The 13,999-nt window shown below is 42.3% G+C and overlaps 1 long non-coding RNA gene across 2 annotated transcripts in view; it reads right to left on the reverse strand.

Annotated features, from left to right (window-relative positions):
- LOC117282407 overlaps positions 1-9,390 on the reverse strand; it is a 28,527-nt gene extending 19,137 nt beyond the window's left edge. For both annotated transcript variants that reach the window (XR_004513139.1, XR_004513138.1), the window contains exon 1: positions 9,261-9,390. This is a non-coding gene — a long non-coding RNA (uncharacterized LOC117282407). The remainder of the gene's footprint in view (positions 1-9,260) is intronic.
- Between the last annotated feature and the right edge of the window lie 4,609 nt (positions 9,391-13,999).

Raw genomic sequence — 13,999 nt, forward strand, 5'->3', positions numbered from 1 at the left:
AGGATTTGAGGGCGTGAAGCAGAAGAATCTCCACTGTTAGAAGCCGTTGCCAGGAAAAAGGTGGTGAAGACATAGCAGGCTGGAAAGCCTTAGCGGGTACTGTGATCATTTGGGAATATTGCAGATTAGCGGCGGCGCTGTAATTACTTGTAGTTCCGAGTCCAATACAAACCCCGTCTCTAGTCACCATTACATGTTAGTTAGTTAGTTAGTTATTGGAGAGGGCGGGTTTCCCCATGCACTTAGACCTGTATTGGTCCATTGTGCTTCCCTCCATGATTTCTACCAGTCTCTATATCCTACCGGTACTGGTGCTTACCATCAGTCCCGCCCAGCCAGCGAGACCGGCTCTACTAGCTGAGAGGTATCTATAATGCTTCCCCCATCTATCAGAGGTATTAGAGACTGCTGTTGGGCAGGAAACGTCCGTAATTTGGCTCAGTGACCTCCTTTGGAGATATGAGGTTCTTTTACGTGCCGTAAAGCTACGACACGGGACCCACGGCTTAAAGTCCCTCCCGGAGGACTTGTTCCCTGAATTTTTCGGCCCTTAAAAATTCGACGACCTCCGCCGGGTATTTGAACCCGCGTACTACGAGTCATAAGGTGGGAACATTACCTCTAGACTACGGAGGCCGCTCACCATTACATGTTATGGTATATCCAGTATATATGAGAAGCGAAGACTTCGATTAGTTTTGAAATCAAACAACGAAACAAAATTCTCTTCACCCTTCTCTACCCAGTCCTAAGTTACCACAATCTGTAAACTTTTTAATAAACTTTATCTCTGAACTGCAAACCAGGTTTCTCAATCTGCTTTAAGCTCTGTCCGTGTGTATTTGTCCTATAACTGAATGAAGGTGAGAATAAAAGACATTACCATGACTTCGTGAGCTCAGCAGGATTCCAAGAGGTCTTTCACTTTGTCCTCGTCAGTCAGATCTACTTAGTTGGTAGCATCGCCTCAGGAGGTCCATCTTTCATGTTTCTTACATATATGGACCTTCAAAACATTACCCCCCACCTATACATTCTTCTTTGCGTATATTTCAAAAGAATGAAATTGAAATATTGAAAGGAAGAAGCTTAAAAGGGAAATGTGGTGAACGTAGTAGGGTGTATATAAATAAAAACCTAAGCAGATTAATGTGCTTTTGTAAGGCGATAAGAAAGGTAATTCATAATTTTGGCTTTTCATCTCAGTTAGTTGGTAGCTTAGCTGCTAATCTTTTTGAAGTTCAGTCAGACAGAATTAGTACTGCAACTGTTGATGTTACGTTCTGTATGGAGCCTTAATGAGTAACTTCACGACTTACAGGTAGCAGGGCGCCTTTCGGAAACCCCATTTCTCAGTTACATTTCAATATTTAATTATGCATAAAATGAAACTGGAATTCTCTCATACACCAATACACATACGAGTAAATAATGTGACTTAACTTCATATTTAGAGTCTATGAATGAATCAATTTCACGTTTAGTCTTAGCTTTAGTAGTTCATACTTCTCATATCTTTCTTATCTTTTCTGTGTCTTTTTTTCCTTGGCACTACAGCCCCAGTGGGCCTAGGCCTACCTCCATGAACTTCTCCTTTCACTTCGGTTTTTCTAGATCTTACACGTTCGGTAGGACTCCTTGGGCGGGTGATCAGCTAGTCACAAGGCCTCTACCTGTACACAAACACAGAAAGACGCATACACACAAACTAAACATCCATGCCCTGAGTGGGATTCGAACCCACGATCCCGGTTTCCAAGCGAGCGAAGACAGTACATGCCTTAGTCGGCTCAGCTACCGTGACCGGCCTTTTATGTGTTTATCTTCCTATTTTGAGGTGTACTGTCCGCCAAAGATTTTCGGCGTCATCTAATCAAGATAACGAGATTTGCGGAGAATGTAGCATGCATGAGAAAGACGAGAAATATACATATTTCAGTCAGAGAACATGGAGGAAAGACCCACTTGGGAAGCTTGGGAGCAGATGAAAGAATACTGTTAAAACAGGTCATTAGTACTGTGACATCTTCGGTCAACTCAAGAACTGTGGAGTCACAATAGAAGGCCGTTACTAGACAACGGCCTGTAAACAACAACAAATGAATGGTGTTTTCTGTGAAGTCCGTGTCGATGTCTGCGGACGCAACAATGGAATACGTTATTCCACCTATAAGCATTAATGTCAAAGAGGAATAGTGTTTTCTACGCTCTCAGTGCCGAGATTTTATAAAGAGGACAGGTAGTGAGGAGATAGTCAGTGAGACAGGTTTTCTAGGAGTACTTCGGTTTCCCCTGCCAATCTTCGTTCCACCAATTGCTCCCCAGTCACCCTCATCTATCATCTGGGGTTGGTCCAAGAGGCCAGTAGTGGCCGCAGTACCAAGTGAACTCAGTCTCACCCCACTAAGTAAAAAAACCTTATGGTTACTCACCAGATCGACCCTGACGAAGTAGACGGAGTATCTCTGAAACGCTGGTTTTTTCTCAACATCTTCATGGGTGATCGCTCAAGAAGATTCTAGCTCATATTATACAGGTGTTTGTATCCACTTTAAGTATATCTCCTGTCCTAATGTATGTCAAAATGATTGCAGGCGGATTAATGCATATAAAGTAATAGTTTCATATGTCGCTTTTATGGGTATGTACCTGATATCTTGGCCTATCACAGTGGCAGCGCGGACTAAGGCATGAAATGTCTTCACTCGCTCGAACTCGATCGTGCGTTCAAATCCCACTCAAGGCATGGATGTCTGTATGCATGTATTCTGTGTTTGTGTTGTCCTGTGTGTAGGTAGCGGCCTTGCGGTGGGTAGATCACTCGTCCAAGGAGTCCTACCGTCTGTTTAAAAAAGATTACGAAACTGAAGGAGAGGCCAGGGCCCAACAAAGGCTGTAGTGTCATTGATGAATGAATGAATGATGAATGATTGAATGAATTTGATATCTTACTGTGAGAGAAGAAAATATAGGGTATCTGAGAAGAGCATCTGAACTGAAAAAGAGAATTTAAGAGAAAAAATAATGAAAATTGAATACTGGAAATTTAATAATTTTGTACTCTTTGCTTAATATTATTGAAGTAATCAAATCAAGAATTGTTATATAAAGGAGGCATGTAGAATGCAGGAAATATATGAGAAACACAAGTCAGCAAAATAAAGTCCTTGGTCTGTAAAACGGAATTTATTTCCATAAAGAATTTAGTTAGAATTCAAAACACTTCTACGAGTTCCACTACATTAAGCTGCTTTAATATGTGCACCGGTGATGGCGTTATGAAAGGGCAAAGACATTTTCTGTTATTCATTTCCTAATCCCCACGAAAGGAGAGTTGTTTGTTACTATGGCAATTCGTGAGGCAGAACAGCAAAATGTCCGAACTTGACTGGAACTAATTCGTTATTAGATTCACGAAATTGCCTGTAGCTCGTAAAGGCGGCATACGAAACGTAATCTTTGTTTCACGCTTCAGCGGGTTCAGGAAGTAACGAAGTAATGACTATTATATTACTGCAGATGTGAATTTGGATTCTTTAAAATAGGATAAATTAAATTTCAGGACGTTGGCCGTAAAATGTAGAAAACTAGATAAGAATACATGTAATAGACCAGAGGAAGAGCTTATATTTTATAATTTTATAAGCTCTATTTACATTTACAGAAGCAACGTGTCAAATACTGAATAATTTGTTAAATATTAGTAACTTAATTTTATTCTCCGAAATTGGAAACACCAATTTTGTAACTGTTCTAAGACCTTAAACTCACTTATGTCGTTAAGAAAACTGAATATTCAAATTAATGAAAATGAAGTGACATAAAGACGACTCACGAACACATTGTGGCATGTAGACCCGTTGCTAGATAAGGACAGCGAAATAAGCAGCCGTTGTTAGGTAATTACCGGAACAGATTCATAATAGGCAACAATGGAGTAACTGGGAAGCGGTGGTAGTGGGGCTTGCATGTCTCTGTGACCTAGATAGCTATGCCGGTGGTAGTTTAACTATCGGTAGGGTCACCCATGCCGGAAAGGTCAAAGGGTAGAGTCCAGACTAAGAGAGATATCCTGGTCCTGCATGTTGGGGGTTGGGCATGAGGCTAACAACCTCATCCTGTAAAAAAATTATGTTTAGAAACCTAACAACCAGCCTCGGCTCGTCATGCTTGGGTCCATTCCTATGGCAGCACGCACTGGTTGTGGAGACTGGCTGTAGAGGAGGCCAAGGCTCACCCAGGCTGTAGCGCCGAGTGGTTGGTAGGTAGGGAGGTAGGTACTAAATAACACAATATTCATAACCAGTCTTCTCGTTTACTGTACCGTAATCTTGAGAGTGTTGTACGGTAATAACTTGCTTCATATACCAACAGTTATAATCCCTTAAAGTATTAAGACTTAATTATTCTGAAATTATTTTCTTTTGAATAAATACAATTTTTAATTGAAAGAACGATTTACTTTCCCAAGAAAAATGTGATCATAAGATAGGATCTTGGTAAATTCTACCTACAGAAATATTTATGGAGGCTGTTAAATCATGCAGACAAACTTTAAAGATGGTTCAGAAATTCCTGAAATGATGGTCCGATTAAACTAACAGAGGCTGATATATATGTAGGCAAGTGAGGCCACTAAACGCCAGAGGCCGAATATATAATATTGTGGCGTATAGACCCGTTGCTAGGCAAAAATCTCGAAACAGACAAGTCAACAGCCGTTGCTACGCAATAATTGTGAAATGGGAGGTTATAGTAGACCCGTTTTTGGGCAAAGTCTCGGTAAACACGTTCCCGTGAGAATGTTAACACATTCAATGCGGGAAACGAGGTGTTGCCTACGCGGTCCACGCCGAGGAGTTATAAAAGAGAGAATTTGTTCAAGGAGTTAGTTGAGAGTTGGCAGTTTGCTTGAGCTCTGCAAGGGAGGATGGGAAGGGACGGCGCTATAGTTGAGTTGGCAGTTAACAAAAGTTCTGCTTGGGCGGCCATGACAATAGGACCTGAGCGCGGGAGGCTGAAGAATCTCCATTGCTAGAAGCCGTTACCAGGGAACGGCTGGTTAAGACACAGCTGGCTGGAAGAGCCTTAGCGGGTGCTGTGGTGATTTGTAAAGTGTGGAAATTAGCGATAGTGTTGTAACTACTTGTAGTTCCGACTGGTGTTTACAACTGGTCAATAAATTCATTCGACAATCCGTTCCCCCGTCTATAGTCACGCATTCCTAAATACGTGGCAATATAAAATCAGAAGTATTTTATTAGTAGTAATAGTATGAAAGCCGATCCCGGTAGCGTTCTGTCTAAAGCATATACTGTCTTCGCTCGCTCGAAAGCCGGGATCGTGGTTTCGAATCCCACACAAGACATGGATGTTTGGTATATGTATATATTTATTCTATGTTTCTGTTGTCCTGTGTTCAGGAAGAGGCCTTGCGACGAGCTGATCACCCGTCCAAGGAGTCCTACCGTCTGTAAAATGATCACGAAACTGAGAAATCAGTCCCATGCTCCAAAGTGGGAGCAAGAGTAGAGAGGGAAAATAGTATCAAGTATAAGTGTAAGACCAAAATAAGTCTCCGGGGTGAAGTCCTTTTTTTTTAGAACGGTACAGAGCCGTTAGTCAGGAAATCCCCGGACTAAGCAGATCAGTCCAAATCACACTCAAATTATGTAACCTAAGAATATAATACTGCCTTCCCATCTGCCTTATCTAAACAGTCTCACGACTTACATTTCTCTGATCACAACGTCATATGAATGTTTTCTTCCTCCTTGCGTGCTACATGCCGCTCTGCAAGAATCTTTATCAGGAGAATCCAGACTTAATGCGGCCGATAACAAAATGCGTCGTGCCATGCCTCCACTTTCCCATACGTCTTTATGTATCGGTGTTAAATTTAGCACTGGGACAACTGTATTTTTATTTGATGCACTTATTTCCTTTCACGTTTCGAAGTACTAAAACGGCCTTTGTATGAAGGGTCCAAGAAAACACGAAAACTTTATTTACTGCAGCCATTTATCGAAACGGGACGCATTCATTTTTACCTCCACTTCCCCATACACGTTTGTAATTAAGTAGAATGAAGGCCTTCTATCCCGGGTCTGGTCAAGTGGGATTTGTGGTGGACAAAGTGGCGTTGGGACAGGTTTTCTCCGAGTACTTCGGTTTTCCCTGCCAATCTTCATTCCACCAATTGCTCCACAATCACCCTCACCTATCATCTGGCCAGAAGTAGGCCAGAAGTGTCCGCAGTACAAGGGACTTAGTCCCACCCCACTAGCAATACAAAAAAGTAAATAGAATGATAACTTTAATTTCATGCATTCATTTCTTCTCACGTTCCCAAACACGTACAACAGCCTTTGTCTGATGGGTTTAAGGAAACCTCACGAATATTTTATTTACTGTATCCTTTTAACGAACCGAGATTCAGTCACTTTTACCTCCACTTCACCATACGTTTTCATTGACCGATGTTTAATTAAGCAGAGGGACAACTTTACATTTACTGAATGCATTCATTTTCTTTCGACGTCCTGATATGTATCACGCAGTAACAATGTCCGACAGAGCTTCAATTCATTTTTCAGTGACCGGTTAATGTGTTATCGCCCGATCTCAGCAGTACAGTAGGCTGATATCGAAAACTTCGTGTCTCGTACAAGCGCAACCCTCGGCCTGATGCACAGGGACGATAAACAGATACTGCGGTGCTGCTCATCAGATCTGCTGTCGGAGGCGTTGATGCCGCGAACTTCTCGAGATAACATCTGTGCATAGAATGAAAGACACGGCACCAATGCATTGATTGCACTTCAAACGATACCGACAGTCTGGGAAGAGTGTATAATCACTTTCATGTAAAAGTAAGCAACATTTTGAAAATATACAGGTTTCTGGCTGGGCAAGAAGATGAGTGCTTATAGTGTTCATAGGAAACCTGAAGGAAAGAGACCAATGTGAAGACTTAGACGTAGATGCGAGAATATCAAAATGTACATTGCAGAAATAGGGTGGAGTGTAAGGAACGGATCTGTCTGGCCCAGGATGGGGTCAAGTGGGGTGTTCTTGTGAACACGGTTATTAACTAAAGGGTTCCATAAAATGCTGGAAATTTATTCATTGCGTGAGCACCTCTTGAGACCGCCTCTGTGGTTCAGTGGTCAGATTTCATGGGAAGAGATCCAGAATGCCCGGTTTCGATTCCAAGCGCTATCAGATTTTCTGAGAAGTACTGGGTCTGGAACGGGATTCTCTCAGCCTTGTGAGGATAACTGAGGAGCTATTTCAAGGAAATAGCGGTTCCGGTCTAGAAAACCGAACTTAACAGCCGTGGGCATTCGTTGCACTGACCACGCGACATTCTCTATCCGCTAAAGTTGGCATTAACTTCGACGACAAGCGGCGATCGCTCGGTCGATATAGTTCTCTTGCGGACTCAAGTCACGGAGTTTAGTTTTTTTTTAGTGAGCGCCACTTGACTTCTCTAGATGGATTTAGCTCCATGGAAGCAGTCAGTCAGCTGGAACTTCTGGTTTAATGATATTTTACCGTACGAACCTCATTAAATATGAATAAAAACGGTTATAAGAGACCGGATGAGTTCATATTACACAATATTTTAAAATCATTGTACCTTAAAACGGAATTAATTTTATATCTAAAATATTTAATTTATAGTAATATTATTCATTGCGTGCTGAAGCTTTCATGATGCTGAAATAATTTTTTTCTTGTGATCAACCGTGTCAATGCGGAATTAGTGCCCGGAGTTTCAGAGACCGTCCCTGTTTCCATCATCAGGGATTTCGTCACATAAGCCGCCGATGACAGAGGAATTTTCCGAAAAATCTGCACACTAATTCGACATTGACACGGCTCAACGCCCGACAGAACTGCGCTGAATATAATTCGGTCTTACCCGCCCCTATACAACATAGCTGACAACTCACCTCTATCTGCTGCCGAGGTCAAGAATTGTGGAGCTATACCTCCACTCCTGATATGCCTTCATGGCGTGGGTGGTGCTTACAACTTTAGCTTTGTTTACCTACAACTGTACAAATTAATGTTATTCTTCCTTTTCTAATGTATTCTTAACTGTGCAAATCTTTACTTCATATTGTTGCTACCCAACAACGCAATTAAAATTAACGAATCTTTAAAACTGCGCGGTTTAACCTCCTTTAATTGGAAATTGGAAGCCTCATGTTGATTCTAACTCTTGACTTATAAAAGTGGCAGCTCTTTACCAGTAATGCACTCATGTGTAATCGATGAATATAACGGAAAAAATAACCTTATAACAGACTGTGGAAACTCACGGGGTTGTGAGACGTCGAGGTTCCAATGTTTTCTAGATAATCGGCTCACAGATGGCGGTGAAGTTGTCAGTCTTACGCACCGGTCAGCCGCTCTTTACCCCCCCCCCCCCCNTACTCATTTCTGTCAGAGGCTTAGTCGACCTTAGAGCCATAGTGCGGATGGAAGTATTAGGTCAATTAAAAATTCCAGTGACCTCATCGGGAATCAAATCCGTATCCTTCCGCCTTGTAGCATAGTGCCACAATCAACTACGCTACTACGTTCCCCCATATTACCTCTAGACTTAGACTAGTGTAAGAAAGTGGTTTTATTTTAAATGATAAACGTAGGTGAGGAATAACCTTGTAGTTGCTTATTTACGCAGTTGTAGTTATGGTTAGCCGGTCACGGTAGCCGAACGGTGTAAGGCATGTACTGTCTACGCTCGTTCTGAAGCCTACATCTTGGGTTCGAATCTCACTCAAGGCATGTTGTCTGTTTTCATTTTGTGTTTGTGTTAAGCAGCACCCTTACTACGGGCTGATCCCCGACCAAGGAGTCCTATCGTTTGACTTAGATTAAGAAACTGAAGTGGACCTACATCTCAACTCCCCCATACGTGTTCATGACGTGCTTAATTAATCAAGCACAGGGACAACTTTACATTTACCTTTACCATTCTCTTATATATCCTGCTAAAATCCTTTTTTCATTTCTATTTTGTCAATAATCGTCCCTTTTATGTGTTTTCACGCGTACCTCAACACAGCATCGAATTTGTTCACAAATCAAAGAGTATATGTTAATTACGGGGTATAACCGAGTTCCAAAAGCATGTGTGGTTGTACACCGCATTATTACGACGGTATTTTCGTACAATGCCGCTCGAAATTCCGTACTTATGTTCCGCAATCCAAAACAGAATGTTATCATGTTAATCAGTCACATACGCATTGATATCAGTGTCCGTGAAACTGCAGCATCTGCGGGCATCAGCCTTTCCACACTGTTTGCCTCTAACAAGCGAGTCTCCTGCCACCGATGTGTATATTAGCAGTTTCAATAGCACATCGCGCTAGTGTTCCATTCCTGAGCATATAAACACATGGATCTATGTATACAAGATCAGACTTAGATAGGCCGCACACTGGCATGCGTCAAGACATGTAACAGTCAAAACACGATGTCTGCGACATGACGCAAAGAAAGGAGCACAGTTGAAACGTATGAGATTATGAAAACCGCCGCATACCGGTCTGAGTCATGACGCTGACGAATCCCGAATGAAGTAAGACTGTCCCATGTCTTGATGCTTGTCTTGACGCAGATGGTGTGCGACCTTCCTTAGTCTTCGTAAAAGTTTAATCATATAACATATCATTGTAATATCCCTTACAAACCATTCGTCAGCCTATCATTGCTTACTTAATCTAATCAAATCATTCTTATTCTTAACCCTGTTTATTATGGGTTACCGTAGTGAGTGTGCCTGTGCTTCTGTATGGGTCTGGAACCTGGTCTCTGACTTTAAGGGAGGAATATAGACTGAGGGTGTTTGAGAACAGGATGTTGAGAAAATTTACATAGACGAGAGATGAAGTTACAGGAGGTTGGAGGTATAATTAGAATGGTCAAGTCAATGAGGAAGAGATGGGCAGGGCATATAGCACGAATGGAGGAGAGGAGGAATGCATATAGAATACTGGTGGGAAATCCAGAAGGAAGGACACCACTGGGAAAACAAAGATGGAGGTGCGTGGACAATATTAAAATTGATCCTAGAGAGATGAATGGGATAGTATGGATTGGATTGATCTGGCTCAGGATAGGGACATGTGAAGGGCTCTTGTGAACACAATAATGAACATTCGAGTTCCATAAAATCCTGGGAAGTATTTGAGTAGTTGCTCAACTGGCAGCTTCTCAAAGAGGGCTGAGCTCCATGAGTGAATGAGTGATCGTAGTCAGTGTAGCGTCTGGCTACAGGCTGGACGACTGAAGTTCCAGAGTTCGAGTCCCGATAGGGTGAAAATTTTTCTCTTCTGCACGTCGTCCAGACCGTGTCTGGGGCCCATCCAGCCACCTATCTAATGAGTACCGGGGGTAAAGCGGCCGGATCGTGAAGCTGACCACTCACTTGCAACTAGTACCGAGGTCAAGAAAATGTGGATCTGTACATCCACTCCCCCATACGCCTTCATGACCTAGTGCTTAATTAGTTAAGCGCAGGAACAACTTTACTTTTACCTTACCCTATTTATTATACAGATGCTTGTATCTACTGATCATTACCTTCCTTATGTGTGTTTCTCTATAAGTATTGCCCCCACATAAGCTGCTGAATGCCTGAAGCAAGCTTTATTAAACTTGGTATGTATATCATGTCAGCTTAGCCCATTTCAACGGCCTACTTCAAATATCCCTCTATCAGTCTGTGTTTCTGTGTATGTATCCCCCTCTCGCTGTTAGGCAATGGATCTGTAAACATTTCCACAGCAACAAATTATTTTTGGAGGCTTCGTTTTCTATGCGGTCCGTGTCGTATCAAAAAAGAGGGCACGAGATCAATTCGGGCCAGAAATTCTTGTTTTTAATAAAGAGAGCTTTCAGTACTTGCAAAATGAGTCTGGATGTCTTTCAGATCGTATAATTCGTAGGGGTACTTGTCTCTGTGTCCAAATCGATACAACTTTCGCCCTATGCAGAATCAAAAGAAGAATTCAAATAAAACCTGGCAGGCGGCACAAACATATAAAAGACAAACAAATATAGGAAAGAGGAGGGTCAAACGAGAAGACAAAGGAAAAGAAATGAGCTTTCCCCCTCCCTCTAGCAATACTCCCCGAACGACTTGGTATGAAAGAGCTCTATACACAGTAAAATGGGGCCTGTTTTTTTTTAGCTGGGTACGCAGTTTCCTAAGAAAACATGTCTCACACATGAATATGAAACCTTACAGCCAGGTGTCATATGTATGTATCTAGAACTGTTGTACCGAACTATGTTATGTACTTAAAGAATAAATTGTCGAGAAGAGAAACAAAAGATACAAAACAAAGACAAAATATCATATTGCATGCGACATTCTAAGAGACAGTATGAGTCGCTAGAGGAGCTTGAGTACTTTTCTCGAAAATACTTTGAAGAAAACCCCCCGAGGCCTTTCATAAATGCTACGTGAAACCAAGTGTTCTAAAAATGAGAAAGCCTGGGGAAAACAAGGAAAGAACGAGATTTTTACATTGAAGAGAAGGGGAAAAATGTTGGAGAAGGGCAGAGTTTTTTTGGAGGGGGGTATCAAATTAGCATTTTCTGTGTATGCAGAAGCCGGATTGGTGCGCAATTTTCTTCTTCCGTATCCTTCATCTTGCCCTCTAACATAAAACTTGTTTCTCAAACCCAAACTACTCATGAGCAGAAGTTTCCCTTCGTCATGTGAATCAACAAGAGAAGAAGAAATTCAAGCTGTAAAAGGAAAACTTTTCCTACATGTTTCATAGCTAATTCTCTACTTTACTTGCTGACGTAGGTGACTGTATTGTGGTATATATGATTTGCTTGCCATCTGTGCTGACGTGAAAGACTTCATGTTAGGTTCGGTAAGCAGCACTCTACCAGAATAAACATTCCTTAACTTGTCACGAAGTTACGAACGATTCTGTAAATCCTACCACATGTCCTCCACTGTTGATTCCAGTGAACTTTACACTCTATGCGCGGTGACCACACGGCTGTCCAGGACGCTTCACGCAAAGTCACAGTTATCTTGACAGAGATGAGAGAGCTGTAGGCTGAATGACAACCTACTACCTGCAAGAACACTGGTGGCAAAAGGAGGAAGCTTTTCTTCGCACGCGCAGACTGGGGCCCTTACAGTCTTCTGTTAAACTGGAGCGTGCTGTAAAACTGATAGTGTCATCTGAATCTAGTTTTTTTTTTCTTTTGGCGCTACAACCCAAATTTGGGCCTTGCCCTACCTCCATGAAACCCTCTGTTTCTCTTCGGTTTGCTAGATCTTGGACATTTGTTAGGATTCCTGGGGCGGGTGATCAGCTCGTCGCAAGGCCTCTACCTTTATACAAACACAGAAAAGGGAACATACACACATAAACACCGAACCTTCATGACATGAGTGTGATTCGAACCTACGATCCCGGCCTACTATCAAAACAATTAAATACAGAACAGTGAGAAGATGACAGGACAGAATAAGAAATCCGTTCTACATTTTACTCGGAAAATTTCAAGGGAAGATTATCACCTGGGAGTCTAAGAAGTAGGTAAAAAAGGGTAAAGTTATCCCTGTAACAAGTCTTGGAGGCCTATAGGTTTGTGAGACGTCGAGGATCCCAAATTTTCTAGACAATCGGCTCACAGATGGTGGTGAGTTTGTCAGCCGTAGATAGAAGAAAATATTAGTAAGGGCATTTCATAAATGTTATGTGACGGTGTGGATTGTCTTCAACTGGCTTAAATTAGAGTGGTTTGTTGAAATGTTGTGGTTCCTAAAGAATGTTCAATTTACTGACTAGCTGAAGTAAGGGCAGACCTGTCCCTGTGCTTAATTAATTAAGCATAACGCAATGAAGATTTGTGGGGGAGTGGAAGAAAAGTTTTCCCCTTATTGAACTCGACAAATAGATGTAGGTCAGTGGTCAGCTTCACACCCCTGATGGTTTGCCGCAGGGGGAAATTGCCTCCGGCATTCATTTGTTAGAAGGTTGATAGCGCCCCCGTGCCAGTCTGGACGTTGTGAAGGAAAGAAAAATCTCTTGTTCCAGCTGAGAATCGAGCACCGGTCGTTCAGACAGAAGCCCGTCGCTATACCGACTGAGCTATGCCGGCTCTTTACTGACTAGCTAACTACAAACATAATTTTTAAGAAAGGTAATGTAAGGTAAAATTATCCCTTTGCTTAACTAACTAAGCACTACACCATGAACGCGTATGGGGGAGTGGATGTGTAGATCCACATTTTCTTGTCCTCGACACTAGCTGGGGGTTAGTGGTCAGCCTCATTCCCCGGCCGCTTTACCCACGGGAAAGTGCCTTTGGTACCCACTGGGTAGGAAGCGGGATGGACCCAGAACCGGTCTGGACAAAATGGAGGAGTGGAAATTCTTGACCTTACCGGGACTCGAACTCCGATCTCTCTGTTGTCAAACCCGTTGCCAGTCGCTATATCTACTGCGCTATCCCGGCTCCTTCAAGAGAAACCCTAAAAAAACAAATTCATAAGTTGGTTAACTACTTAATCTGTTAGGTAATTATTTAGTGGGTTAGGTATGAGTAATCTTAATTTAATGCAATAATGGATCTGAATGGTAGAGTGAATGAGGAAAAAAGCGGAGGAGCCTAAAATCAGCTACCCAAAGTAACATTTTTCTTTATGTATCACACAAGAAATGGTCGGCTCTTGAACCAGAGGCCGCTCACGTGCCACATCGCTACAAAAAGGATTCCTCTTTTTCAGTTTACCATTCACACCCATATTCATTGAGATTGCCATAGCTCAAGCGGTTAGTCGCTGGCTTCCCACAGCGGCGGTCCGGGTTCGATCCCAGGTCTGGTCAAATGGGATTTGTGGTGAACAAAGTAGCACTGGGGCAGGTTTTCCCCGAGTACTTCGGTTTCCCCTGCCAATCTTCATTCCATCAATTGCTCCACAATCACCCTCACCTATCATCTG

Source organism: Cryptotermes secundus, unplaced genomic scaffold (assembly GCF_002891405.2).
Source record: "Cryptotermes secundus unplaced genomic scaffold, Csec_1.0 scaffold560, whole genome shotgun sequence".
Taxonomy (NCBI): Eukaryota; Metazoa; Arthropoda; class Insecta; order Blattodea; family Kalotermitidae; genus Cryptotermes; species Cryptotermes secundus.